The sequence below is a fragment of the Protopterus annectens genome, chromosome 10.part0 (genome assembly GCF_019279795.1).
Source record: "Protopterus annectens isolate FY-2018-M chromosome 10.part0, PAN1.0, whole genome shotgun sequence".
NCBI classification, from domain to species: Eukaryota; Metazoa; Chordata; order Ceratodontiformes; family Protopteridae; genus Protopterus; species Protopterus annectens.
Window position 1 is genome coordinate 799,037,282 of NC_056744.1, and position 27,798 is coordinate 799,065,079.

A 27,798-nucleotide genomic window follows, 5' to 3' on the forward strand; every position below is an offset into this window, starting at 1 on the left:
GCAGGTAAACTATCCTGATGAAGGAGTCTGTGATGCATTTACAAAGCTTTGTGGTGAATCCCAAGGTGGTGAGGAGGTCCTGAATGATAGCCAGATCCTTGAATAAGGCAGTTGTCTAGATAGGGGTAAATTTGGATCCCTCATGTTCTGCAGAAGGCAACCACAGGAGCTAAACACTTTGTGAAGAACCTGGGGAGCAGTAGACAAGCCAAAGAGCAGTGCAGAGCACTGAAAGTGACTGGTACCTGCTCTGAAATGAAAAAAAGCTTCTGCAAGATTCCTCTATAAGAATGTGTGTAAGCTTATTTTAGGTCTAAGGTGAGCATTAAGGCCTAAGGGAACATCATAGAAAGAAGTTTTTGAAGACTTAATATTTTGAATGTCCCAGCAGGGACTGACTATAGGGTGCCAACAGCCTTCCTTTCTGGGAACCAAGAACAGCCTGGAATAGAACCCTTTCTCTGATTCTTCTGGTACTAGTTCCACTGAGCCTTGGGAGCATAGGCTGTGAATCTGAGAAAGGGCCTTTGATTTTGTGGAATAACCAGGTAATTTGAATAACTTTCAGAAGCCACTTTTCTGAAGTAATGAGGGACAAATTTTCCTTGAACAGGGGATAGCCTTCCTCCTATCTTTTCTGGAAAGGGTGGGGGGGTAGGGGAAAGGAAGAGTCACTGCCGCTCTCTGCCAGGGCCTTGTAGCCTAGAACTCCCCCGCCTGGGGGTTACTGAAGACCACTATATGGGCCTTTGTGATTGATGCTGCCTTTGACGCCTTTCACTTCGGGGTTTTCTTTGGCCACTTTTTGGTCAAGAGGGAAATGACCAGTTTAGTAGGAAAATTCCTACTAAACCTAGGAGGCTGAACTTGGAAAAAAATCCTTGACAGTTTGCATAGATTTTGTTTTATCTTCTATCTTTTTGAGAACAGTCTCAGTGTTTGGCCCAAAGAGGAAGTCCTTATCCAGTGGTGCATCCATAAGTTTGGATTTGACATGGTCTGGTAACCAAGGTCTGTTTCCTAAGCTAAGCATGTCTTCTAATGACAGAACCAGATACAACAGCTCAGCTAGAGGCCTCCATAGCATCATAGCCACAGTGTAATGACTGTCTAACCACCTAGGAGCTTGAAGAGCAAAGGTCCAACAATTCCTTGGTAATATTCTTATTCTCCAGGGAGGATATCTTTTGCTTCATTTTATCTAAAATACTTTGTTGATATTTTATCATATGAAACTGGCAGTTAAGGGCCCCTGTGGCTAGGGCAGCAGAAGTGCAGACTTCTTTTAACCAAACCTATCAAGGGGTCTGCTTTCTTTGTCAGCAGGTAAAGGGTTTTTTTGAAGAGCTGGCTCTTGCTCCCTTGGGACCTGGACTGATCACCTCTGGGTATTTTAAAGAGGTATTTATGTGAGTCCAGCACCTTGTAAAGCATGGTTTTCAAGGGGCTGGAGGTGGAGAACCTGGATTCAGGAAAGACTCCATAGAAACATCCTCTACCACCTTCAATATAGGAGAAATAGCCAAAGGTTTGTGCTCTGGGTGGTCAAGGAATTCCCTAACCCTCTTTTTAGATTGTGGGTATTACTAAATCTCCCACTGGAAATGTTCCCAAATGGCATGGGGTGTTTTCCCAAAGGTGATGTCTTCAGGAGGTAAAGCTGAAGGCATATTCTCCTCAGAATCTGAATCTTCAAAAGAAGTAAGGGAGGGTTCCTCCTCAAAGAGGGACTCTTCCTGGTCAGAATCTTCATCTGAATCAGAAGGTTCAGAGAAGACTTCAGGTGTAGGACCTCTCTTTGTTTTCCCTGGGGAAGACTCCAAAGGGGGTTGCCTAACTCTGACTAAGAGGACAAGTTCTTCAGCTAACCTGACCAGGTCTTGCTGATATCCTAGTGCATGGGAGCTGGTAGGTCTAGGCCTAGGCTCTGAGGTAGAACTCTTCTTACAGGTAGCTTTGGCCTTGGTCCTAGATACGTCCACAATCTTGATGCCAGTCTGTTTTTAAGGAATAACCGATGCAGGCTGATGCCTCAAAGGGACGTCACTGGTAAAAGATTGCTCTTTGGAAGCTGAGGTCTGCTGAGCGACTCTTGACCCGACTGAGCAACTGAAAGCCAAGGCCTGTGGAAATGTTCAGGGAACCGACGGCATGTCGGAGTCCCTATGGGTCTCAACAGAGGCCAGCGCCACCACCTTGGTCACAGAATGGGGTGCGAAAGCACCTTGCCTTCCTCAGCAATGAGTCTTGGGGGACTGGTGAATGGTGAACAGTTGTCATCCCAGAACCTAAACTTGGATCTTTTTTCCTTGTCCTTCCTACGCTTAGGGAGTTCAATCTCGGGACAGCTGGTGGATGCCATTGGATAATACAAAGTAGATGGGTGGTGCTGCGGTAGCGTTGTCGCCTCACAGTAAGACGCTGTCCGGTTCGATTCTCAGCTAGAGCGTCTTCTACTTGGAGACATGCATGAATGGGCGTACCTTCGTCGAAGGTTGTGCGTCAGGGCTGGTAACGCGGTACGTATTAATCAGCTACCAATCATTAGTGGACCGGAGTTCCGCTGTGGTGACCCCTAACCGGGAAAAGCCGAATGACACAAACAAAATGATGTCAGATTATGATGCCTAGCTAAAATTTTGGTTCTCCACCTGATAGTCCTAGAATTGAAATGGGTGCAAAAACAGCAACTACGAACATCGTGATCTGGGCCTAGGCAGGTGACACAATGGACGAAAGTCTCAGTCTGGGATTTGCTTATGACAGTGGAGACCATTGTTAACTTTATCTGACATGGGTTAAAGCAAGAAAGAGAGTTCCCCCAATGGGGTACTTAGCTTTAGACAACCTCTCTCTGGTGTGGACCAACTGACCTGCTGAAACACTGCTTAGGGGTCTGATGGTAAGAAAACACTGATGTCATGACATCGGGTCGTCTCCATTTATACCCAAGCATACTGATAGGATGTCTGCCAGCCTTAGGAGGAGAGAGATTTTTACTTTGGTAATTGGGCCAGCCAAGGACTTCCACAGCAGGAAATCCCACAAGTCAGGACTGCAACAGTGAAACACAAAGAACATGCCTTCCTCCTGGGGTCCAAGAACATCCCAGAGTAGAATCCCTTGACCCTCTGGGACAGAGGGACTGGCTGAATGGTCTCTTGAACCAAAAGGGATTAAAGAAGAGCAGAAAAATCATGCAGTTGGCAAGAAGGAAGGAGAGCGAGCCCCCAAAAAGGAGAAAATGGATTTCCAAACCATGAAATAACCACTTTGGATGGCCAAAAGAACATAACAGTCTGTGGTAATTTGTTGCCAAATTGGTAGAGACAGAGTTAACCTTATAGAAAGAACAGTCTGGCCAATGGGCAGAGAAGGCTGAATGTCAGAGGCTGACTTGTCTGAGAAAGAAGATTTCTATCCTCCTTGAGTCCTGAGACTCAAACTGAGCCCTAGGATAGCTCCTTTGAAATTAAGGGATACAGACCTGGCAAATATGTACAAGTGATCACGATCTGCTATTAAGCAGAAAAGGCACTCTTTGTATCTGTCCACATAGAAGTTTGCCTCCCACGCACCTTTTGGATTACAGATAAAAACAAATAACCAAGCAAACAGAAAACAAGGAAAACTCCCCAGTGGAGTACTTATCTGCCCTAGGCTCAGTAGCTGATGTGTGAAAAACAACTTACACACTGAACTAAAAAACAACATTCAAACTTTCAGCAAAGAAGTTGAGGATTTGGCACTTGTATGTCACAACAAAACAACTAAAAAAAAAGCAGCTGAAGACAGCTGGATAACCAAAAAACAATGGAAAAATACTTTTAAAATGTTAACCTACACAGAAGTCTTCATCAAAACACTTGATATATATGACACGCTTAATACACTTACAAAACCATCAGGTGTCTTTTCATTTGATTATACAATTTACATTTATTTAATCACACTTGAAATTAACTGCTCCAGGATCTGTCAGTGTGTTCTAACTCACTAGAGACTGGTGAATGTAACAGAACTATGGTTGATAAATCTGATATGGATAGAAGCAGTACATCAAAGTCATGTACTCATTCTTCTGTTGATAATTTTACCATTAAAGCATCAGATCTTTAGAAATGTATGCAAACTGGAAGTTTCATCTGACAGTCAAGATAGCTGGAGACAATTTCAATATGCCAGCAGGTATGCAGGGTGCATTTTTAAATAAAGAAACACTTTTTAAAGACTTACAGTCATAGTTGCCAAAATTAAAAAAAAAAAAAAAAAGACTAAAATAGAATGCTGTGTTTTATAAACATTATTTGAAGCCAATGTTTTAATAAATGAATAAGTCTCAAGAAACAAATTTATCATTCCACAGTATTAAAAATAAAATGCCCTGAGCAAACATTCAGTGAATTGCGTTGGTTTTAAAAGCTTTTTTTATGTAATAGACCATGTTTCAATAGACTTTAATGGTGACAGGTAGGGTGAGCTAGAATTTAGAGAACTACAATGACAAATTTTGTTGAGTGCAAATGTTTATCTGAAAAAAAAAAGGAATTTTAGATTAAATAAGTGTAAATATTACTTAAAATGTTAAATGTATTTTTTCAGTGTTATTTGCTGTAATTTTTGCATAGTATACACCCATGTGAAGCAGATTTGTGAATCAGTTTTGTTGCTTCTAAGTAAATCATGTACCGTATGCAGTGAGTGTAGAACTCATACCTGACGTGCAGTGCCTTTGCTAGGAATTAGAAGTTATGTACTTACCATAACGTTCCATCTGAGTAGGTGGATTCATTTGTCTGCAACCTGTGGGTATGGATCCGATATCGGATCCGAACCAGCATGGTTTATCCAGCTATGGATCCGAGATCCTAGCTCCTCCCCTCACCCATAATGCCCTGCTCTCCCTACATGACCTCAGATCGAGTTTGCCCTGCACCAACTACCCTAATCAAAGGGTAACACACCCCATGCAGGAAACTGACAAGGCCAGGGGGATAGGAGGGCGGGATGGTTGCAGACAAATGAATCCACCTACTCAGATGGAACGTTATGGTAGGTACATAACTTCTAAATCTGAAGTAGGAGAATTCATTTGTCAGCAACCTGTGGGACAGAGTCCCCAGCTACCTGAGTCTTGGGCGGCCATCATGGAAGGATATTCCGGAGCACCGCGGAGCCAAAGGATGCTCTACCTCTAGACGTGATGTCCAGCTTGTAATGAGAAATAAAGGTATGAGATGAAGCCCAAGTGGCTGCTGAACAAATATCATCCAGAGGAACCCTAAACTTAAAGGCCGCTGAGGTAGAGACAGACCGGGTTGAATGAGCATGGACTCCCTCCGGTGCGGGCCTCCCAGAAGCTTGGTACGCTAACAGAATACACTGAGAAATCCAGCATGACAAGGAAACTTTGGAAATTGGCTTACCCAAATTGAATTTGGCAAAGGAAATGAACAATTGGTCGGATTGCCTATGACCAGCTGTCCTGTGAAGATAAAAACGAAGCTGCCTGTGAACATCCAAGGAATGCAGCTTGTATTCACCTTTGTTCTGATACTTAGGAAAGAAAACAGGGAGGTTGATGGACTGATTAATGTTAGCTTCCGAAGCTACCTTGGGAAGAAAGGAGGGATTGATCCTGAGGCACACCCGGTCTGGATGGAAGACCAAATAAGGCGGTTTCATGGACAGGGCCTGAAGTTCAGAAACTCTCTTAGCTGAAGTAATGGCTACTAAAAAGGCAGTCTTAAGAGACAAGAATTTTAGATCTACTGTGGCCGCAGGCTCGAAGGGGGGAGCGGTCAAGGCCTGAAGAACCAAAGAAAGATCCCACGGAGGAACCGTCTCTAACAGGGGGTCTGAGCAAAAAGGTGCCTTTTAGGAATATTTTACATAACTTGGCAGACATAAGAGGGCAGAGTCATGACCAACATGGTAATGAGAAATGGCCGCTAGCTGAACTTTGACCGTAGAACTACTGGCACCATCATTAAAGAGAGTAGTAAGGAAGTCTAGAACCAAAGGAAGGGGAACCGTGAAGGGATCTAGACCTTGCCGCTCCGCCCAAATGGAGAAACGCTTCCATTTACTGTGGTAAATTTTTCTGGTAGAGGGTTTGTGAGCCACTACCAGAATGGCCTTAACTGGGGACGAGATACCGGGAGTCCTGATTAGGAGTGGAACTGGAGCAGCCAAGCAGTCAGCTTCAGGTTGTCCAGGTTCGGAATTGGTAGGTTCGATGGGTGTGATATCAGATCCGGAATGGGATCTAGAATCCAAGGTGGATTCACTGAATGAGACCTTAGGTAAGGGAACCAGATCTGTCGAGGCCAGAATGAGGCAATGAGGATCATTCTGCACCCCAACCGAGAGGCTTTCTGAAGCACCTGGAGCATCAGAGGCAGAGGGGGTATGCGTAAAGAAGACCGGGAGGCCAAGCATGCACCAGAGCGTCTCTCGGGGAATCCCCTGGAGGTGGGATTAGAGCGAAAAAACTGTCGCACTTGACGTTTAAGGGTGAAGCAAAGAGATCGCAACAGGGAGTCCCCCACTGTGCGAAGATACGTTCCGCTACTTGAGCATTGAGAGACCACTCGTAAGGGGAGAGAATGGTGCGACTGAGCTTGTCCGCAAGGATGTTGGACTGACCCGGGATATGCGTTGCGATGAGAAAGCGGTTGGTGGAGATCGCCCATTCCCACACTCTCATGGCTTCTCGACAAAGGGTAAGACCTGGTTCCCCCCTGTTTGTTGATGTACCAGACCACCGACATGTCTGACTGAATCGCAATTGTTCCCAGGGGAAGGAAGGCTTGAAGTGCTTGCAACGCCAAGAGCACCGCCCTCATTTCCAGGACATTGATATGCAGGGAGGTCTCTGAGTCATTCCACGTGCCTTGGACCATCCGACCCGCAAAGTGCCCCCCCCCCACCCGAGGCGGGAAGCGTCCGTGGTCACCGTGGCGAGAGGGGGAGAAGCACAAAAAGGGCTGCCTCTGTGGAGATCCGGGGAATGGAGCCACCACAAGAGAGACCACTTTCAAGTCTTGCTGATTGCAATGGGGTGATGCAGGGGGAGAGAAAGAAATGACCATTGCACCTGAAGTGTCCACTGAAGCACCCGCATGTTCAAGCGGGCGAGCGGAAGAGAAATCGCTGCCGCCATAGACCCTAGTGCCCTCATGACCAATTCTGCAGGAGCCGAGCTGGAGTGGAGGATGGCCCGCACCTGGAGTCGCAGATTCCGAACTCTGTCGGTTGTGAGAAAGGCCCTTAAATTCCTCGTGTCTAACCTGGCTCCTATAAATTCTATTAACTGAGTAGGGACCAGGTTGGACTTTTCTACGTTTATCGTGATGCCTAGCCGGGGAGCTAGACAAAGAAAAGAGTCTCTTGCCAAGGATAGTAGATGCCTTGTTGGGGCGGTGAGAAGCCAGTCGTCCAGGTACGGAAAGTCCTGCACCCCCTGAAACCTCAGGTGGGCCGCAACCACTGCTAATACTTTGGTGAACACCCTGGGGGCTGTGGTGAGACCAAAGGGAAGGACCCTGAACTGGTAGTGACTGGCTCCCAGCCGGAAGCGAAGAAACCTCCTGGATCGTCTGTCCATTAGTATGTGGTAGTACGCATCCTTGAGGTCTATAGAGCACATCCAGTGATTCTCCTCTAGAAGGGGGAGGATGGATTGTAGAGTGACCATCCAGAACTTCTCTTTGGGAACTGCCAGGTTTAATAGGGGCAGGTCCAGAATGGGTCTTAGGTCCCCCGTCTTTTTTGGCACTAAAAAGAACCTGGAGTAGAACCCTGATCTGATCTGGTCTGGGGGGACGGGCTGGATGGCTCTTTTTCTTAGCAGATGGCCAATTTCTGCTGAAGCGGCCTCCCTCTGATCGGGTGGAACATCGGGGAGGGATTTTAATTTTGGGAAGTGAAGAAATGGGATTTTGTAACCTCTGGATATAATCTGGAGAACCCAACGGTCCGATGTAATGGACTCCCATGCCGCTAGGTGCCCCGAAAAACATCCCCCGACTGCCTCCAGAGTGGAGCAGTCGGGCAACCCCTCAGAGTTGCTGCGTGGGCCGTTCAGAGAAAGGTTCTCTGGACCCAAAATTCCTGGGAGCCCCTCTGCCCCTAGGGCGGCGTCCTCCCTGTCCTCCTCTGCCGCGGAAGGACTGGTTGTCCGGAGCGGGTTGGGATTGCTGCAACTTCCGGAACCACATCTTCTTCTGGCCCTTTTGGTTCCTAGAGTAGGACCTCTGGGGCACAGAGAAGCGGACTCCGGCAGACAGCGTCTTCCCGTCCTTCTCGCTCTGAACCAAGGTGTCGCGAACCGTCTTGCCAAAAAGGGCAGAACCGTCAAAGGGGGCGTTCGCGAATGATGCCTTGAAGGGCTCCGTGAAATCGCAATGGCGGAGCCAGGCCTGGCGTCTTGTGACTAGGCCCACTCCTGCAGCTCTAGCGGCTCCCTCGGTAGCATGGGAAAGTAACCGCATAGAGGTATTGGTCACGGAACGAAGAGTGGCCATACAGGTAGAGTGCAAGAGTTTGTCCTCCTCCGACATGGACTCTGGGGGGGATGCAGCATATTCCTTGATAAGATCGCGCTGCATCCTAATGACATGTGCCAAATAGTTGAGCGCCCTCACTGAGAAGGTCGCTGAACTAAACATTCGCTTCCCCAAGCGGTCCATCATCCGAGACTCCTTGCTCGCGGGATGGATGGAGGGACTTTCCTGAGCGAGTTCCCTCTTAGTGGCTGCTGCCGACAACATGACATCTACCGGGGGTCCCTTGCTCCAGTGGGCATGGTCAGCAGGGGGGCTAAGAATCCTGTCCGGCCTCTTGGGGATTGGCTCCACGGTGTCCGGTTCCTTCCACGCCCTGGTGGTAATAAGGTCCACCAGAGGGTTGTCAGGAGGGGACACCCAAGAGGTAAGATGGGCCCACTTCAAATGCCTCCAAGAACACGGACTCATCCGAGGAAGACTTTGGGGCAGACCACCCACCTCTTATACGTAACATTTCCATGATGTCTCCAAAGGAGACATCCTCAGGGGGTGATCTTGGGGAGCCTTCCCCTTCCTCCAAGTCCATGTCTTCGGGGGAGTCTATGTGCCTCCTCTTACACGTGTGCTTGCGAGGTGCTTCCTCAGGGGGGCTGTCCGAGGAGCCCTCGCCAGCGGTGTCCAGTTCCACAGGAACTGCTTGGGGCAGTGAAACGGGCTGTCCCAGTGGCCGGGTGACGGAAGCCTGACCCAGAGCAGATGGAGTGCGGGACGGAGCCGAAGCAAGGGCCGGGGGTCCGGATGCCCTCAACAGAGCCCTCTCCACTACATCAAAAGCCAAGGGGGAGACAGCCTCGACCAAAGGATCTGAAAGTAGGCTCCCCCTCGGATCCGAGGAGTGTATCGGAGCCGGCGTTGAGCCCCTCGGATCCGAGGGAGCAGTGTGCTCCGACACGGACGGCGCCGAAGGCACACTGAGTCCCTCGGATCCGAAGCTGCCTGGCTCTGAGCGCTCCAAGCCCGGGTAGCGGGTCGGAGAAGGAGCTATGGGCTTGAAAAAAGGGGTCGAGCTCCCCCCCGGGGGGGGGAGAGGCAAGAGCACTCCCATTTGCATCTGGGCCTGGATGAACCTTCGCATCATCCGGTCCAAATCAGCGTCGGAGAGGCTGTAGGTAGACCTCGACGAGGCTACCGAGGTAGGCCTTGAGTGCCGCCTCGAAGGAGGTTGGGTCTCCTCCTCCTCAGGTCCCGGTGAAAAACATGGGGACCGGAGCAGAGGAGGAGGAGAACCAGCAGCCAGAGAGGCCGGAGGAGAAGCCCGCTTAGCCGGCGGGGCCGAGACGGAGGTCTCGGCCTGCCGCTTGTGGTGCTTCTCTCTCCGGTCCTTCTTCCTGGCTTCCCTCTCCTCCGAACCCGTACAGGGAGTTTGAGTCCCGGGAGGAGGAGGGGGTGCAGGCAAGGTAGTAACTGCCGGAGCAGTCACTATCAAAGGAGCGTGGGCCGAAGCCGAGTCCGGGGGTAAGACACCCGCCAAGCCCAGCTTCGACCTCTGCTCCTTCAATGCCCTGGGATTGAACCCTGCACAGATTGAACACCCAGAAGTGAGGTGTTCAACCCCAAGATCTTGGGGAGCCTTCCCCTTCTGAGCTCCAAGTCCATGTCTTTGAGGGAGTCTATGTGCCTCCTCTTACCGTGTAACTAGCCAGTTTTCTAGTTTCAGCACTCAAATCTGTTTCTTTGATTCTCAGCACCTTGTCTCGTAGAAAAATTCCCCATCTGCTTACTGTACTTGTGTTTTTACCTACTTCTTTTACTTTTGCATCATCTTAAAATACTCAATTACTTATAACTGCTTGCTATGTAACTCATTCTAAGCCTTTTGGCTAAAACACTTGCTTCGGACCAGTTAGTTGTTTTGCACTGAGAGGGTTTGTGGTCTGCACTGTTGTGCGAGAACACGTAGGTTACATCCTTCTAGGCTGAGAACTGCTGGATTGAGGCTCAGTGTCTGTTATTCTAAAAGTGTATTAATTTGGTTTAAGCACTTGGGCTTATTCTGGTTTAATTTACATTAAGAGGGTTCGCGGGTCTGCACTCTGGAGGAGGAGAGGCTGACTCCTGCCTTGGGAGCTGGGAATTTCTGGTTAAAGGCTTATAGTGCATGCATGGTCGAACTGTTTCTAGTGCAAGTTGGTGCCTTGCTTGCTGTGGGCATAGACTGGATTCTCCTGGGCCTGCTGGATCTAGCTTTGTTTGTGTAACTTGAGCACTAATCCAGACATTAACAAAGTATTCAATGGTATTTATTACGTTTCTGGTTGTAACTTTACTTCAAAGTGTAGCTACTTCACTCAAGTCTTTGGATTAAGCACTTGGGCTTCAGACCATTTTTACATTAGAAGGTTTGTGGCAAGCACTGTGGTGGCAGGACAAGTAGCTTGCAGGTGCTTCCTCAGGGGCTGTCCGAGAGAGCCCAGTGTCCAAGTGTATTAGTTCCACAGGAACTTGGGCTTCAGGCCAGTTATTTTACATTAAGAAGGTTCGGGCTGTCCCAGTGGCCGGGTGACGGAAGCCTGACCCAGAGCAGATGGAGTGCGGGACGGAGCAGAAGCAAGGGCCGGGGGTCGGATGCCCTCAACAGAGCCCTCTCCACTACATCAAAAGCCGAGGAAGCCAGCCTCGACCAAAGGATCTGAAAGTAGGCTCCCTCGGATCCGAGGAGTGTATCGGAGGCGTTGAGCCTCGGATCCGAGGAGCAGTGTGCTCCGACACGGACGCCCGAAGGCACACTGAGTCCTCGGATCCGAAGCTGCCTGGCTCAGCGCCCAAGCCCGGGTGGCGGGTCGGAGAAGGAGCTATGGGCTTGAAAAAAGTGGGTCGAGCTCCCAGGAGAGAGGCAAAACACTCCCATTTGCATCTGGGCCTGGATGAACCTTCACATCATCGTCCAAATCAGCGTCGGAGAGGGCTGTAGGTGAACCTCGGCTGAGGCTACCGAGGTAGGCCTTGAGTGCCGCCGAAGGAGGTTGGGTCTCCTCCTCCTCAGGTCCCGTGAAAAACATGGGGACGGAGCAGAGGAGGAGGAGAACCAGCAGCCAGAGAGGAACCGGAGGAGAAGCCCGCAGGGCGGGGCGAGGCGGAGGTCTCAGCCTGCCAGTCACAAGTGGTGCTTCTCCGGTCCTTCTTCCTGGCTTCCCTCTCCTCCGAACCCGTACAGGGAGTTTGAGTCCCGGGAGGAGGAGGGGTGCAGGCAAGGTAGTAACTGCGGAGCAGTCACTATCAAAGGCGGACTCCGCGGCCATTGAGTCCGGGGTAAGACACCGCCAAGCCCAACCGACCTCTGCTTTGACCTTCAATGCCCTGGGATTGAACCCTGCACACCTGATTGAACACCCAGAAGTGAGGTGTTCCCGTACTTTCAGCACTTATCAGACAACGATCGAAAATAATGCCCCATTCGGGATGTATCTCACCCCGACATCTGCAGCAATTGGAGAACCCCAAGACATCGAACGCACAGAGTGTGGCCAAATCTGTCATATGCTGCCAGATTGATTCAGTCGCTCTATTCAGTGCGCGCCGTCTGCTCCATGTGCTCTGTATGAAGGCAAGGCCATGTCCAACCCGAATTAACGGAAACATGCTCCACCTCAAAAAAATCTAAATCCACCAAACCAGAGCAAGCTTAATTAAACCTTAGCACGATATAAAATAGGGGACGGGTTGGAGGGATAGATTTATCACCAGAGACTCTCGGCGTGTGGGATAAAATCCTCGGTACATGTGAGGCCAGAGCACCAGGGGATAGCTTATGGCCACAAACCTATGAACCTAAGATTGCCTTTGGGGCCTCAGACATACTATTCACTTTTTTTTTTTTTTTTTTTTTAAGAAAAAAAGAAAATTAACACACACACAGAAGGCACCAAAGAAAACACACACTCACAGTAACTACGTGCCAGAGAGGGGAGGGTACACAAAATTAAGTTAACTTATCCCAAAAATAATATATATAGAAAGGGAACCTATCACTTTCACACAGTTAAGGTATTTTAAACAAGAAAAATCCCTTGCAAAATACAGAAAAAACACTTAGCTTATGGAGCTCGAAATCTAGGCTGTCACCATGAACGCGGCAAACTAGCTCTGAGGTCATGTAGGGAGAGCAGGGCATTATGGGTGAGGGGAGGAGCTAGGAGCTCGGATCCATAGCTGGATAAACCATGCCGGTTCGGATCCGATATCGGATCCATACCCACAGGTTGCTGACAAATGAATTCTCCTACTTCAGATCTAAGGATTTAGTATGCTGGCCAGTCATATGGTTATCCTCAGCAGGATATCACTTTTGTAAGAAATACTGCAACAGTGAAAAGGGAAGACAACTACTAGCTCTTTCCTGCTTAAGTGTACTAGATGGGAGGATCAAGGATCTCTTGGCTACAAAATGCAATCATGAGACATATCCATTTTTCTCTTGGTTTCACGCATGACTTTAGGGATCACAGAAAAGGAAGGGAAAAAAAAAACACAAGAGCTTTTTGTTTCACTGAATTGAAAAAAAGCATTTACAGCCAAGGTACTTTGCATGGTTGCCTGGTACAAAACTTTCTCTGCCACTAGATCAAGGGTGAAGTAAGGACACCTCTGCTCCATGTTACTATTTGGATGACTTTTAGGATCATCTTCCATTAGGGACAGAGAGAAGGGGTGCTGCTCATATGCTAGGAAGTTTCAAATCAAGTGGATGTAGGAAGGCTGTATATGTGGGTCTTGTTGGGCCACCAGGCTCTCATGGTCAGCCTGCAGAACTGGTATGGATTGGTACTGCCCCCCCCCACCTGTGACCTCTTCAAAACATTTGTTTTCAAAACGGTTTTAAATATATGGAGCACCTGTCTTGGTGATGCCAGTGCCCCAGAGTCTTCAGGTTTTCTGGGTGCACCGTCTTTTCAGGCAAAGTCTAATGCATCTGTTGTCAAGAGCTTGGATTCCCTATCTTGAAAACTAGTGGCTTAAACATCCTTTACTTCAAGAAAATCCCATTAGGTAAGAAGGCCAAGAAGTCTACGCTGGATTCTTCAGCTGTCCTGCCTCCACCAGACATCACTTTAGAAGCAGGTAATACCTCTGTAGGCCATTCAGTGTCTACCATCAGATTCCTCTGCCTTGTTCCCATAGGAGGCTAGCATAGATCTTTTTGCATGTTCTCTTGAAGCTTTGCAGGCACCTGCTCCAGATGCCGTGGGGGAACTTGTGGTTGACCATCTTGGATAGTCCTAGAGGGATTCTGCACATACTGGTAAGGGAGGAGGCTCCAGGTTCACTTACTGAATCTTGCCAACGGTGGGAACTTCCAGTATTTATTAGGGCTGATGTCTCTTCCAAAAAAAGATAAAAAAAGAATGTTTTTGTCCATCCTAAGGATCCTCAAAGAGAATGGTAAGAGTTTACTTCGCTTGTTTTCTGCCTTGATGGCCCTGAAACCTCTTCAAAGGGGTTTTGTTGCCTACTCCTTGGATTTCTACCCCTTTTAAATGGCTTAGAGAACTGCATTCCTCAGATGAATATTCAGTGTGTTATAAGGGGTCCTTTCTCTTATTCTTCACAGATATCTTCACCTTTGGCTTATGGTTCTGATAAGGAGGAGTCTGTTATTCCTGAATCTCCTTTTCAGGAATTATCCTTTGGAAACAATTACTAGGATGATGTAATACTTTAAGTGGGATTATGCTCGTGTCTGATATTCAGAGAAGATATTATGAGCTGCTTCAGGTGGATACTCCTAAACCATCTGCAGTTCCTCCAGTGTTGGCTGCCTTGATAGACACTTTCATTGCTGCTTCCAATTCTCCTGATTCTCAGCCTCTTGCTCCTAAGAAACTTGATAGGGTTCTAAGGTTTCTGAGGATTGTCACTTTTTATTTAAAAGCCCTTCTGCTGATCCTGCTGTGGTGGTGTCAGTCTCGTTTGGCAAACCTGAGCTCTTGCCCTCTGCTTTCCGATTAAGGAGAATAGGGCAATGGAAAGGATTGGTAAGACAGTTTACACTACTTCGACTTCAGCCTTTATGGCTGTTAATAATCAGAACCATATTTTATTTTTTTATTTAACATTTATTAACTGGGAAAGTCCAACTTGGAATGAAGCCAATTTTCAGCACAGGCTTGAGGAGACAAGCTTTAGATACATGTCTTTGTAACATGGGAGGAAACCGGAGCACCTGAAGGAAACCCACACAAATGCAGGGAGGACATGGAGACTCCACACAGAAGGCACTCCAGCAGACAATAAAACCAGAGAATCTCTTACTGTGAAGTGACAGTGCTACTTCTGCACCATCCACATGGCCAGGTATGCTCTGGCCTTATTACTTAGGCTTATCAGGTTATTTTTGACCTCCCTTGATTCTGAAGGCAAATCTTCAGCCTCATCTAGTTTAGATTCTGCTTCTCAAGTGACTCTCGCCACTCAAGTGTAGCTATTAGGCTGTGATGCTTCTTCCAGGGCTGCCGCATTTGGGTCTGTCTTGAGGTGTTAATCTTGGCTTCATCTCCAGACTCTGCCTGAGGACATTAGGCCAAGTTGTTGGATGCTCCTTTGGATAACAGACATCTTTTTGGGGTGGGTACTGCTGACCTGTTTAAGTCTCTTTAAGAGAAAGGCAACGCGTTGCACAACATTAAACATATTTCTGTGTCTCCTATCCCTACATTCCAGAGGCATTATCCTTCTAGATCTGCTTTTGTTCACAAGCAACCATGACAGACCTTCAGGGCAGGAACGGTGATAGGAAGGGCCTCTTCTGCTAAGGATTCTTAGATTTTTGTGGCCTGAAGCCTCCTTTAGTTGATAAGCCTACTTCTCTGACAATCTGCCTTTCTATTAGACTAGGTTCCTATGTCCCTTTAGCTTTCCCTTTGCATTCCAAACTGGCTTCTCATCACTTTAGACTCTTGGGTTTTTTCCATCATCCATCAGGGTTACTTAATGGTATGGAAATCTCTCCTCCCTTTTCAGGGATTCCTCGACCTTCTCTAAAGCAATGTCCTAATTACCCAGAGGTTCTAGGGTCCCTGATGAATCAAGAAACCATTCAATGTCTCACCTTTCCAAGTGGGAAAGGGTTTTGATTCCAGAATGTTCCTGGTTCTTTTAAAGGACGGCACTTTGAGAGCTATTCTGCATTTCTCCCTGCAAAAACACATTTATCAAAGTCCCTTCTTTTTGGATGTTTACTCTTCAAACCCAGTTTCCTTTTTTACTACCACAGGATTTTCTGGTGTCTTTGGATCTGAAGGATGCTTACCTTTACATCCCTATTCACTCTCTTTTCAGGAAGTTTTTACATTTCTCCATTTCTTCCTTTCGTTTTCAGTTCTCTGCTTTTCTCTTTGGCCTCTCTGCTGTCCCAAGGGTATTCACAAAAGGCCTAGCTTCTCTAATTGCTTTCTGCAGGCTCCAAGGCACAGATTTTCCCTTATCTAAACAACTTGTTGCTTTGGGTGCCTTCATCCAGTTGCCTGTTAAAGGATCTGGAGTTCACCATCTCTCTTCTTCAAAGTCTAGGGTTCACTATTAACTTTCAGAAGTCTGTCCTGACTCCCTCACAGGATCACATGCATCTGGGATGCAGGATTCATACAATGCCAATGTTGGTCTCTCTTCCACCTCCAAAAGTTTTGCATTATACAGCCTTCTTTCAGTCTTCCTCCTCTGACTGCAATGCTAGCCAGAGTGTTTCTTCAGACCCTGGGATTCATGGTTTCTTCTATTCTAATGCTCCTCCTTGCCAGATTGCATGTGGAAGCTTCAATGGTACCTCAAGTCAGTTTAGCTACAGCACTACCACCCTCTGGATTTCAGTGTACCTCTCCTTCCTTGTCTAAATAAGGAATTTCAGTGGTGGATTCAATAGCTGCTCTCAACCAAGGCCTACTCTTTCAGCCTCCAGTTCCTTCTCAAGAACTGTTCACAGATACTTCAGATATGGGTTGAGGGGCTTCATTTGGTCACCTGAAAGCTCAGGGTCTCTGGTGCTTCCTATAAGTAGTCATACCATATCAACATCAAAGAGATGAAAGCTTTGATTCTGTCCTTTCAAGCTTTTCACCCCATGTTCTCTCCAGGCCCCTTGAAGGTATACATAGCATTACAGTGATGTAGCATATCAACAAGCAAGGAAGCAGGCCCCTTGAAGGTATGCACATTCTTTCAGACCACAATTTAGTGGCAGACTCTCTGAGCAGGTCCAAAACCCAGACTTATGAATGGATGCTTCAGAGATACAGGTCATTGGTGGGGTACTGCTTAGGCAGATCTTTTTACCTCCCCTCTGACAAAGCAGCTCCCTGTTTTCTGTTTCAGAGTACCATGCCACCTGGTTTGGAAGAGGATGTTTCTTTATGCTTTAACTCTTCCTCCTCTACTTCCAAGTGTCCTGCAGAAGCTGGACTCCCCAAAAATCTTGCTAGTGACTCCCTTTTGGCCAAGACAGCACTTAATGCATCTGCCTGGGGGCAATCACCAAACATTACTTCACCAGCTGGGCTTCCTCACAAAGGACAAGGAGTCTTTCATCCATCCTCACTTGTCCACTCTTCAACTTACAGTGTGGATGATAGGGTTTTGATCCCTTTTCAGGCACCTCTTTTCTGAGGACATACTCAGGGTTTTAGAGGAGGCAAGGAAACCCTCAACCGTAAAATCTTACATGTCCAAATGGAAAAGATTTTCTGTCTAGCGCCATGCTTGCAACTAGGACCCTTGTTCAGTGTGAGGGGGTCCCCACTGGTCCTCTCTTATTTGTGCAAGTTGCTCCAGTCTGGTGTGAAGGCCCATTTGTCAGCTGTTTCCACATCTTTGCCCTAAAATCCTCTTCTGACTTCTCATTTTCATGTCAAAATTTCTTGAAGGTGTCCTGCATATTAGCATCCAAGGAAACCTATTTCTTCTCCTTGGGACCTTAATTGTATTTTGGAAAAACTGACTCAGGCTCCTTTTGAGCCTGCAAATTCTGCTTCTTTGCAACATTGTACCTGGAGTGTATTGTTGCTGGCTCTTTCTTCCATTTGGAGGATTTCTGAGCTCCAGGCCTTTATGGCCATTCTTATTTATTTATTTATTTTTCCACAGGGACAGTCTGTCCTTTCATACTAATCCTTTTATGCCCAAGGTAGTAAATACGTTGTCCTTGAAGCAGTCGGTACAGCTCCCTTTTTCCCTCCTCTTCAGTCTGCTAGTGAGAGGGTCATGCATACCTTGGATTTGCAGAGACAGCTCAGTACTACTTGGATAAAACTAAGGCCACTTATAAGTCTGATCAGCTTTTTGTTTTCTTTCATCCCAGGACTTTGGGTTTGGCTGCTTCTAAGCAAACCATCTTCCCTTGGATATCTAAGGCCATTCCACTTCTTTTTGCTATACTTTTCATGGCAAATCTTTGTCTACTTCTGTTAGAGTTCATTCCACCAGGGATGTTGCCTTTTCTGGTGCTTTCTTCAAGGGGCTGGACAACAATTCCATCCCGGAAGCTGCTACTTTGCCGTAAGTACATACCTTTACTAAGTGATTAGTTGGATATTGTTTCTAGGGCCACATCCGGTTTTGCTACAACCATTTTATATGGGTTTGAAGGTTCTTGTCATCCTTCCACCTCCCATTCTGTTTGAGTTTTTTTTACTCTCCCTACCATTACGAAAGTACAGTTGTGTACACTTAACATAAATGTAGATGTTCAAGTGTATTCACTGTTGCAGTCATTACATTTGGGTTATCTGCCTGCTGGTGGCTCTCAGCTGGCTTGAATATCAAAGTCTTGGATTCCTGTGTCGGATGTTATCTCTTCTTCCATGACATCAAGTTGTCAGGGGTATAAAACATGCAGCCGATGCCATTACATCAGGTTTTCTTGCCCCAGATGTCAGGTGCCCCCAAAACGGGAAGCAATTATATGTTATGTTACACCTCCAACAAAAAGCAAATTCACCAGAAAGCTCAAATACACCAAACAAGAAGGAAAGGTAGAACCAAGAGAAGTCAGGGGGCTGGAGGGAGAGTAACCAGGACTGCAACAGTGAATACACTTGAACATCTAAGTTTATTTTAAGTGTACAGAACTGTACTATTTTCTTCATGTTTCACTGTTGCAGTCATTACATTTGGGTAGATTCCCAAAGCTAAGTAAGGGAGGAGGAAGTTAGAGAGCATTAGGACCAGATAATAAGCCCTGCAAAATTGCAGTGGCAAAACAAGCTCTGGATTTAGAAAAAATAGGCATGTGGTAATGCTTGGTGAAGGTATGAACAGAGCTCCAGGTAGCTTCTAGGATGTCCCTGGTAGGGACCCCTCTGAGAAAGGATGTGGAGGTAGGTGCAGCCCTAGTGGAATGAGATCTTATCCCCTGTGGGGTAGGTTTTCCATGGTGCTTACAGCAGAAATGAATGCAATGGTCTATCCATTTAGAAATGGTTTGCTTTGAAATGGCCTTCCCCTCTGTCCCTGCAGCAAAGCCAGCTAGCAGCTGTTCAGATTTTCTGAGAGGCTTAGTCCTGCCCAAATAAAATCTAAGTTGTCTCTGCATGTCCAAAGAGTACAGAATTCATTCTCCTTTGTTTTGCGGATTAGGAAAAAAAGGTAGGCAAATGAATGGACTGATTTAGGGCCACACTAGACATCATCTTGGGCATAAAGGAAGGATTGGTCCTAAGGGAAACCCTGCCTGCATGGAAGATAATGAAGGGCTCTCCACTGTCATGAGGGCCTGTAATTCAGACACTCTTCTTGCTGAAGTGATGGCTAGAAGAAAGGCTGTTTTGCAAGAAAGGAATTTCAACTCAGCAGTTGCAGGTGGTTCAAATCCCGTGGTAGTGGTGCTGTGGTAGCATTGTCGCCTCACAGCAAGACGTTGTCCCGTTTGAATCTCAGCTAGAGCGTCTTCTGTGTGGAGGCATGCGTGAATGGGCGTGCCTTCACTGAAGGTTATGCATCAGGGCTGGTAACTCGGCACGTAAAAATCCACTACTAAACATTAGCGGACTGGAGTTCTGCTGTGGCAACCCCTAACCGGGATAAGCAGAAAGACACAACAAAAAGTTGCAGCTGGTTCAAATGGAGGGACAGTGAGCTTTTCCAAAACAAAGTTAAGGTCCCAGGCTGGAGTAGGGGCTCGCCTGGGGGGGGGGTCTTAAATTTTTAGCAACTCTGAAGAATTGCTTTAACAGGGGGTGAGAGAAGAGGGGTGGGTTTAGTATTATAATGTGCTGAAATTGCAGAGGCATGAATTTTAATGGACAAGAATGACAGGCCCTTGCGAAGCATTTCTGTTAAGTACTGAAGAATATGAGGTAAACTGGGCACAATAGTGCCCATACTCTGGGTCTGGCTCCAGGAACAGTATCTTTTCCACTTTTCAGCATAGGATTTTCTAGTACTAGGTCTCCTTGCTTCCAGAATGACATCCAGCCCCTGTTTACTGAGGGATGTTATTGGAGAGCTCAAGGAATTAGCCAGGCTGCAAGGTTCAGGGTTTGAAGCTGAGGGTGCAGAATCTGGCCTGCCTGCTGGGACAGCAGGGAAGGTGTCTGAGGCAGGTGCCATGGATCCAGCAGTATCATACTGCGCAAGAGGGGGTACCAGTGCTGGCAAGACCAGTCTGGTGCAATCAGTATTGTCCTCGGTTTTTCCTGTTTGATCTTTAGCAGAACCTTTGATAGGAGAGGCAGAGGGGGAAAGGCATAAACTGAGAGGCTTTCCCAGGTAAAGGACAGGGCATCCACTTTCCAAGCTTGACTGTGGGGAGTCCTTGTGCAGAATTTGTCCAATTGGTAGTTCTGAGGGGAGGCAAACAGGTCTATCTCTGGTGTCCACAATTTGTTCCCTCAAGAGGTTGAATATTTTTAGTTCCAGTTTCCATTCGCGTGGGTCCATGAGATTTCTGCTTAGGACATCTGCCATTGAATTTAGCTTGTCTGGCAGGAATTGAGCTTGGAGGTGCACTTGGTAGCTCAAGGCTGTGTTCCACAGAGCCATGGCTAGTCTGCAGACAGGGTATGAGTGGTTTCCCCCCTGCTTGTTTATGTACCACATAACTGTGGTGTTGTCCGTCTTTACCAATAATTGTCCTGGAAGGATATAGTTTTCTAAGGCTGTCAGGGAATTCTGTACAGCTAACATTTCTTTTTGGTTAATATGTAGGTGCATCTGACTCAGGTTCCATTTGCCCTGAATGCACTGCCCTGCCAAGTTAGCCCCCCTATGCATAGTCTGATGCGTCTGTAGTCAGGGTTTAGGTGGCAGGGTGTAGACTGAAAGGGAGCCCCTTGTTTAGGTGGCAGGCCTCTGCCCACCAAAGGAACTCTGTCTTTATACAAGAAATGACAGGAATCATTGATTCCAGGTCCTGAGAATGTTGACACCATAGGCTTTTTAGATACCATTGTAGTTTCCTCATATGCAGTCTTGCATATGGAATTAGTAGAATGCAAGAGGCCATGAACCCCAGGGCTTGCAGATAGAAGTTCTGTTCAAGCTTGCTCCCAAGAATACAGTTTATTGGCAGGGTACTAGATGAGATGTTTTTTCATTTATGGTGTACCCCATTGAGGTTAGAAGTTTCTTTATGAATGCCAGATGTTGTAATAGCATGTCCTGGCTTTCTGCCTGAATTAGACAATCGTCCAGGTATGGGTATATTTCTCTGCCTGCAAAATGCAATGGCTGGAGCGAGACACTTTGTGAATACCCTGGGCACAGTAGAAAAACCAAAGGAAGTGAAGGTATTTCCTGCAAGATTCCCTTATTGAAATGTGCAGGTAAGCTTCCTTTAAGTCTAAGGTTGCCAACCAGACATCTTTGCCTAGCATAGGAAGCAGCTGTTGAAGTGTTATAGCATTTTGAATTTTGGGATTACCAAAAAGGTGTTTAGAATAGAGGGGTCCAGGGTAGGATGCCAGGAGCTGTCTTTTCTGGGTACCAGGAAAAGTCTTGAGTAAAAACCTTGTCCCCTTTCTTCTGCTGGGACGGGTTGAATAGCCCTGATACTTATAAGAGAGAGAAACTGCTGTTGAGCCTCTGCCCACTGATTTGGGAGTAGGTCTGGCCAACCATTTGGGGATGGCAAGGTGTGGAAGTGGAATATGTATCCTTGGAAAACTATATTTAAAACCCATTTGTCCTGGGTAATGAGTTCCCAGTTTTTTGCATGCAGGACGATCTTTCCCTCTAAGGAAGCAGGCAGTTGAGCAGGGCTTGGAAGGGTTAAAGTTAAATCAATCTGACATTTTTCCATAGGGGGGTGTCTTACTACTTCCAGCTTTGGAAGTGGGAGCCCCCCACTGCTTAGGCCTGATTCTACCCTGAGACTGTAGCCTAGGTAGTCTGCTGTTCCTAGGTTTGGACTGAGAATGCCTTGAAGAGACTGGAAAGGACCAATTCTTAGAAGGCCAATGCCTACTAAATCTGAGAGGCTGTACTTGCAGGATATCTTTAACAGTTTGCATAGATTTAGCTTTTTCCTCCATCTTTTTAAGGATAATTTTTGCCAAACAGGCAGTATTGGTTTAAGGGAGCATCCAGCAATTTAGCTTTAACATGATTTGGCAAGTTTTGCTCCTTAAGCCAAGCATGCCTTATAAGTACAGACCCAGTGACAGCAGCCCTGCAAGATGCTTCTAAAGAGTCAAAACCACATTGTAAAGTATGTTTACCAACTTGTTCAGCAGAATGCATTCAATCCTGTAATTCTTTATGTTCAGCACAGTCAGGAATCATCATTTTCTGTTTTAAGTAGTCCCATAATATGCTTCTGATACTTTAACATATGAAACTGGCAGTTTAAGGCCCTAATGGCCAAAGTAGCAGAAGTGTATACCTTCTTACCCCATCTGTCCAAGTCCCTGGAATCTCTATCTGAAGGGGTAGGGTTTTTGGCAGCAGTAGCCTTAATGCCCTTTGATCCTTGGGAAATGGTCTCTGGATCAGCAGTAGGATTCTTGAAGAAGAACTTGTGAGAGTCGGGTACTCTGTAATACCTGTCAGGTTTTCTGGGAGCTGGGGGTAAAGTGTCTGGGGACAGGCTAGATTCCAAGAAGGCATCATCTGCCATCCATTTGCCCTGAATGCACTGCCCTGCCAAGTTAGCCCCCCTATGCATAGTCTGATGCGTCTGTAGTCAGGGTTTAGGTGGCAGGGTGTAGACTGAAAGGGAGCCCCTTGTTTAGGTGGCAGGCCTCTGCCCACCAAAGGAACTCTGTCTTTATACAAGAAATGACAGGAATCATTGATTCCAGGTCCTGAGAATGTTGACACCATAGGCTTTTTAGATACCATTGTAGTTTCCTCATATGCAGTCTTGCATATGGAATTAGTAGAATGCAAGAGGCCATGAACCCCAGGGCTTGCAGATAGAAGTTCTGTTCAAGCTTGCTCCCAAGAATACAGTTTATTGGCAGGGTACTAGATGAGATGTTTTTCATTTATGGTGTACCCCATTGAGGTTAGAAGTTTCTTTATGAATGCCAGATGTTGTAATAGCATGTCCTGGCTTTCTGCCTGAATTAGACAATCGTCCAGGTATGGGTATATTTCTCTGCCTGCAAAATGCAATGGCTGGAGCGAGACACTTTGTGAATACCCTGGGCACAGTAGAAAAACCAAAGGAAGTGAAGGTATTTCCTGCAAGATTCCCTTATTGAAATGTGCAGGTAAGCTTCCTTTAAGTCTAAGGTTGCCAACCAGACATCTTTGCCTAGCATAGGAAGCAGCTGTTGAAGTGTTATAGCATTTTGAATTTTGGGATTACCAAAAAGGTGTTTAGAATAGAGGGGTCCAGGGTAGGATGCCAGGAGCTGTCTTTTCTGGGTACCAGGAAAAGTCTTGAGTAAAAACCTTGTCCCCTTTCTTCTGCTGGGATGGGTTGAATAGCCCTGATACTTATAAGAGAGAGAAACTGCTGTTGAGCCTCTGCCCACTGATTTGGGAGTAGGTCTGGCCAACCATTTGGGGATGGCAAGGTGTGGAAGTGGAATATGTATCCTTGGAAAACTATATTTAAAACCCATTTGTCCTGGGTAATGAGTTCCCAGTTTTTTGCATGCAGGACGATCTTTCCCTCTAAGGAAGCAGGCAGTTGAGCAGGGCTTGGAAGGGTTAAAGTTAAATCAATCTGACATTTTTCCATAGGGGGGTGTCTTACTACTTCCAGCTTTGGAAGTGGGAGCCCCCCACTGCTTAGGCCTGATTCTACCCTGAGACTGTAGCCTAGGTAGTCTGCTGTTCCTAGGTTTGGACTGAGAATGCCTTGAAGAGACTGGAAAGGACCAATTCTTAGAAGGCCAATGCCTACTAAATCTGAGAGGCTGTACTTGCAGGATATCTTTAACAGTTTGCATAGATTTAGCTTTTTCCTCCATCTTTTTAAGGATAATTTTTGCCAAACAGGCAGTATTGGTTTAAGGGAGCATCCAGCAATTTAGCTTTAACATGATTTGGCAAGTTTTGCTCCTTAAGCCAAGCATGCCTTATAAGTACAGACCCAGTGACAGCAGCCCTGCAAGATGCTTCTAAAGAGTCAAAACCACATTGTAAAGTATGTTTACCAACTTGTTCAGCAGAATGCATTCAATCCTGTAATTCTTTATGTTCAGCACAGTCAGGAATCATCATTTTCTGTTTTAAGTAGTCCCATAATATGCTTCTGATACTTTAACATATGAAACTGGCAGTTTAAGGCCCTAATGGCCAAAGTAGCAGAAGTGTATACCTTCTTACCCCATCTGTCCAAGTCCCTGGAATCTCTATCTGAAGGGGTAGGGTTTTTGGCAGCAGTAGCCTTAATGCCCTTTGATCCTTGGGAAATGGTCTCTGGATCAGCAGTAGGATTCTTGAAGAGGAACTTGTGAGAGTCGGGTACTCTGTAATACCTGTCAGGTTTTCTGGGAGCTGGGGGTAAAGTGTCTGGGGACAGGCTAGATTCCAAGAAGGCATCATCTACAATGCCCAGAACAGGAGGGATAGCTAAAGGCCTGTGTTGACGTAGGAGTAAGAATTCCCTAAGCCTCTTTTTAGAGTCAGAGTAATCCTGGCTTTCCCAGCAGAAATGCTCCCTAAGAGTGTGCAAGGTATCACCAAAAGAAAAATCTTCTGGAGGGGAAGCAGAGGGAATGGAATCCTCTGCATCAGAATCCTGATAGGTAGAGAAGGGCAAATCCTGGTAATCAGAAGAAACAGAAATTTCAGAATCCTGATCAGAAGAATCAGAAGGAAAATCAGTCCTAGGTCTCTTAGAGGGGGAAAGCCGGCTTCCCCTAATTAAAGTAATAAAATCTTCAACCATTCTAAGCATTTGTTTTTTAGGCATATGGGCCTGACCATGCAGTTTGGACATCTGTTTTCTATGCATGGGTCAAGTTTTAGGCTTTGTAGAAGAAGATGGCGTCAGTTTAAAATGCAAATCTGTAGGCCTGAATATCCCCGCAGAAGCCGCTGCCTGCACAGCGGCTCTGAACCCATCCAAGGTAGCGACATCCACAGGTTCCATAGTCGAAGAAGCATCTCGTGGCATACCGGACTCTGAATGGGTCTCAGTAGAAGCCTGCAAATCTGAAGTAGCGGGTATCAGGGGCTGCGAAAGCACCTCAGTACCAGAGAACTGGCAACTAGCTTAACAAAGCATCGTCGGCAGTTTTGGACCTATGCGGTCTGTCTCCGTATCTATCCTTATGTTTTTTCGGAATATCAGTAGTCGGATGGCTTACCGAAGCCATTTTTGGATAGTTAAACAGAGTACCAAAATAATTTGCTGCAAAAATAAACCGATGACGAATAGTTTGGGGGTTGAATAAGGCACAAAACAGACAGTGAGGGACGTCGTGGTCCGGGCCTAGGCAAGGAATGCAGTACGAATGCAAATCTTTATGAGGTATTTGCTTTCCACAGGTAAGACAATCGTTAACTTTTACTGACATCGGTTAAGAGCAAGAAAAAGGATCCCCAACAGGGTACTTAGCTTTTTTGAAGATGTCTGTTCTGAAACTTGAAAACGAAAATTTCAGGAGTCGGCCGACCAGCACTTGCGAACTGCTTCTGCTTTGGGCACTGCAAGGCAAGAAAGACTGATGTAATGGCGTTGGCTGCATGTTTTATACCCATGACGACCTGATGTCATGCAAGAAAAGACAGCATCCGACGCAGGAATCCAACACTTTGATATTCAGGCCGGCTGAAAGCTACCTGCAGGCAGATAACCCAAATGTAATGACTGCAACAGTAAAACATGAAGAACATCACTGTAAACGTGATATAGGATAGGACATAAGTTCAGTTGGGTAAAATCTTACCATAACAGTACATGTCCTTCTCTTCACTACTACAGTATTCACTCCCTCCCTCCCCACCCCCTCTTGTTTGCCATTTTTTTTCTTTTGGATTCTCTTCTGGCTGAAGGTTCACCTTTTTTTTTTCCTTATGGATGTGCATGGACTTTTGTCCTAAGGAGACTGTTCTCTTCTGGAGTAATTCAGTTCTGGGTAGCTGCATCCATAGGTCACTTTTATGCCCTTCATTCTAGGTGGGGAACACAACTGTGATTTGTGGCACATACAAGATCTTTAGGCTTTGGTACACTGGCTGAACATCAGGCTGCCGTAGGTGGGAGATATCTACCGCTAGGAATACTACAACAGTGAAGAGAAGGACATCTACTGTTGTGGCAAGATTTTAAATGACTGTACTTTTTTACAGTAAGACAGTCTTCATCTTAATACAAATGGCAGGAAAGGGATGGGTGGGTGAATTAGGGTACTGAAACTGTACAAGGACCCTCTTGGCTGGGGCTAAGGCCATTTCTCCTACCCTTGCTTCTTTTATCCTTTTCAAAGGCTTTCAATGTTTCATCTGTTTTGAAAAGTACTGTTTCCTATAAATGGGTCATAGCAGGAAAACTCGCTATATTTAGAAATAAGAGAAGGAAAAGGGTTGTTCCAGTACCTTGCTTGGGTTTGCCACTTTCCCCCAAAAAGACTTCATGGAGAGAAAGTCCAATTAATAATTTCTTGCCAAAGGGAGCTTATGACAGCTAGCCTTTTACATCATCTAACAAGAGCAGGATTTTGAGCCACTCAAGCCTCCTGATACCTGTTGCACGCTGCAGAAGCCCTAGCACAGACACCAATACAACCATCACTAAATTTAATAGTACTGAAAGTTGGCAAGTGTGCTAAGCAAAGAATTTCAGTAGTATGTCTCAAATGATGCCACTGGAACTTCAATTCTGTTGTTCACTTATTTCAGACTATCCCTCTGATTTTGGAGTTTGCTGGACTGACAAAATGTCTAACACCAAAACTGGATCAAGTATAGACCCCTCTTCCTAAAATGTACAGTTGTGTACACTTACCATAAATGTAGATGTTCAAGTGTATTCACTGTTGCAGTCATCACATTTGGGTTATGCCAGGGGTAGCCCTCAGTCTGCCCGAATACCAGAGGCTTAGTATTTCTGCGTTGGTTGCTGTCACTCTAGGACTGACGTCAGGTCATCAGTGGTATAAAATCAAGCAGCAGATGCCATTACATCAGTTTTTCTTGCCCTGTCAGGAGCCCGTCAAATAGGCAGCTAGGTTATGGTGGAACACCACCAGTAGAAAGTAAATACCAAAAAAATCCCTGCAAGGAGATAGGAAGAAAGAGAGAGACAAGGGGGATGGAGGGAGGGGAAAGTACAGTTTTGTACCTACCATAAATGTAGATGTTCGAGTGTTCACACTGCTGCAGTCATCACACTTGGGTTATCCTGCCGTCAGGCGGTCCCACAGTCGGCCAGAGTTCCAAAGTCTTGGTCCGGCGTCGGTTGCTGTCACTTCTTCCCTGACGGCAGTGTGCCATGGGTATATAATATGCATCCGATGCCATTTTCTTCAGTTTTTCTTGCCCCAGATGTTAGGAGCCCTCAAGTAGGTAGGCAATACATATTGCTAATCAAAAATAAACATATAAAATCAAAACAATACCTTCAGTTACCAGCAAATACACCCCAAAGGTTGTATAGGATAGAAAGGTATAGATAAGTCCAGCTAGTTCAGAGGGGATGGAGGGAGGGTAACCTGGACTGCAGCAGTGTGAACACTCGAACATCTACATTTATGGTATGTACAAAACTGTACTATGTTCATGTTACACTGCTGCAGTCATCACACTTGGGTTGAATCCCAAAGCTAAGGTTGGGTGGCTGGCCTATAAAGAGTTAGGATTGGCTATGAGGCCCTGCAGAACTGCAGTGGCAAATCCTGTTCTG